The following is a 3117-nucleotide window of genomic DNA, read 5'->3' on the forward strand; positions in this document are numbered from 1 at the left end:
CTTCTGCCTCCTGGGTTCAAGCAATTCTCCTGCCTCAGCTTCCCTAGTAGCTGGGACTACAGGCACACACCACCATCCCCAGCTGATTTTTTGTATTTTTAGTAGAGACTTCCCAGGCTCAAGCAATATTCCTACCTCTTTGTATTTTTAGTCTCAACTTCTGACCTTGTGATCCACCTGCCTAGGTCTCCCAAAGTGCTGGGATTACAGGCGTGAGCCACCACGCCTGGCCCCCTATTCTTAAGTTCTTAATTTTGGTTCCATTCTTGGTCCATAGAATATGTCTTAACCCAGTGTTTCTCAGACTTTAGTACGTGTAGGAATTACCAGGAAATCTGGTTAAAGTGCAGCTCCTGATTCAGCAGGTCTAGGGTAGGATGGAGATTTTGTCTTTTGTCTTCCTTCTTTCCTTTTCTTTCTTTTCTTTCCTTTCCTTTTCTTGCTTTCTTCCGACGGAGTTTCACTCTTGTTCTCCAGGCTGGAGTGCAGTGGTATGATCTCAGCTCACTGCTCAAGCAATTCTCCTGCCTCAGCCTCCCGAGTAGGTAGGATTACAGTTGCCTGCCACCATGCCTGGCTAATTTTTTTGTATTTTTAGTAGAGATGGGGTTTCACCATGTTGGCCAGGCTGGTCTCGAACTCCTGGCCTCAGGTGATCCACCCACCTCAGCCTCCCAAAGTGCTGGGATTACAGGCATGAGCCACCGCGCCCAGACTGATATTTTGTATTTCTAACAAGCTTCCGGGGGATGCTCTTGCTACTGGTCCAGGGACCACACTTTGAGAAGCAAGGCCTTAGAGTACTTTCTTTTTCAAACCTAATCTGTCTTTTTGTTGCTTTCACACAAGCAAAACAAATTAACTTGTTCACAGCCTTTCTTCTGCAAATCTATATAGATATCCCTTTAATTACTTTTGGCAATTTATCATTGCCAAAAAAGCTAAAACCACAGGAATTTTTATTCCTTTCTAGGTAAACGGTTTCTACCATCTGGATGCTTGGATACTTAAAGGACTTGTTGCTGTTTTTCTTTACTCCTGATGGGTATATGTATGAATAGCTTTTCTTTGATTGTGTTTTGAATACAGTGGACCTTTGCACTTGCGTACTTACGTAAAACTGCCTCTCAGGAGAGTCTCTTTAATTATGCCCTCAATCATTGTTTCCAAACAATTATCCTGCTTTCTTCCTAAGGGGCTTCAATCATTCTCAGGTTGGATCTCTGACCCCTGTCTTACATAGATCATTCTCTCTTTCTATTTAATCTCTTTGTGCTATCCTCTGTAAGCTAGAAGACATTCTCAAGTTTACCCTCTATATTACAGACTAAATTTTCTCAGGTCATTTCTGCTTTTGGTTCTTTTCCCCAAAGTGAAAGTTAATTCTACTATTGCACTTTTATTTTCCTAAAGTACTTTTTTTCATTTTATTCATTTCCCATTTTAGCCTGAAATGTTGCCTGCTGTCTTTTCATGTCGAGCTTTCTTTTTATAATTCATGTTTTTGTTTCAAAAGGCAATGCCTTTAAGCTTTTAGAGAAAGAATGCCAAAACATTCTTTATTATTTTTCTTCTGGTTCCTCCAACAAATCTTTTCTAGAAGGTTGTTCTCCCTTTGTAGCTCCAGGATGATGTTCTCTTTTCCCTTGTTCTGTAAGTGTAATGGACATTTGTCATTATTTGCTCATCTCAGCATCTGTATCCCCTCCACACACACCTTTCTATGTTTGGAGAATATTCCATTTTATGAAGCAAAGCTTGCCTTCCATATAGAAACTGAAAATACGAAAAACTCACTTTCTTTTTTTTTTGTTTTCTGTTTTTTTTGAGACGGAGTCTCACTCTTTCACCCAGGCCGGACTGCAGTGGCACGATCTCGGCTCACTGCAAGCTCCGCCTCCTGGGTTCACGCCATTCTCCTGCCTCAGCCCCCTGGAAAAACTCACTTTCTAAGTCTTCCTTGCAATTAGGATGCACAGAGTAGGCACTGCCAGCCAGATGTGTATGTTCCAGCCATTGACTAACACAAGTGGTTCAAGGAAACAGAGCAGAACTGGCCACATGCAGTTTCCAGACGCAACATGACAGCTGTTTTACAGGCAGCACCCTGTGTTAGGGATGCTTGTGGTGCAAGTAATGTCCATAACCAGTAGTTGCTTTAAGAGTGTCACCACTGGACTAAATAGTTTCATTTCTGGTATAGAGATTCTGAACCTGTTCTTTCATGTCAAAGTAGACTCTAGAAACTACTCAATATCTTTTTAGTAAATTATTTCCCACTTACGTTGTCAGAGTCCAATTCACTACTTAAAACTGAGAATCCTGCCTGACACAATCAATGCATTTTAAATAGACCCCACCGTGGTCTTATTTTCTGCTTACTTTTCTTCAAGTGAGCTATAATCTGCTACTTTGATACAGTAGACCCTTGATTCCACTCTATCTACTTAGGCCCTTGCCAAATCCATCCCCAGAGGAGAGCTGGATGTCATATTCTGTTTTTGGCTCAATTCTTGGTGTCCTCAGGCTTTTTTCCTGTGCGTGTCTGTTGGTTGGGGCCGAGATTTTCTAGCTCTGAAAAAGTAGAAATAAATGTCTAATGGTGAACGGGATAGCTAACCAGTACTCTGCTGGATACAGAGCTTGCCCAAAGGCCCAGAGTTTCTTCACTTACAAAATTAGAAGCCACATACATGTGCATACATGAAGGTTGACCCCAAGGTGATAAGGCAGGCTAGGAGAGACCAGAGGCAAGAACTGAGCTCACACAAGGCCAGTCCCACTGTTTAGAACAACCATCCTGAGCACAGCTCTGGGCAGCCCATTGCTTGCTCAAGAATCCTCCGAGGACTTAAGTCCATATCCAGGATAGATTGCCTGCTGCCCTGCCATACCCCAGTGCTTTCTCCGTTCCTTTCTTTGAATAATCTCCTCCCTTCTTTGATCCAAATTTTGCCAGTTCTGTTGCCTCCTTCCTCATAAGCTCATCTTTTCTTATTCTCCCCATGCTATGCTCAAACCATAATGAACTATTTTTAATTCTCTTAGTTTACAACAATCTTGAAATATAATTCTGTCTTTGCATGTGCTGTATACTTTGGCTAGAGCACTCCTCAT

Source organism: Pan troglodytes, chromosome 2 (assembly GCF_028858775.2).
Source record: "Pan troglodytes isolate AG18354 chromosome 2, NHGRI_mPanTro3-v2.0_pri, whole genome shotgun sequence".
Classification (NCBI taxonomy): Eukaryota; Metazoa; Chordata; class Mammalia; order Primates; family Hominidae; genus Pan; species Pan troglodytes.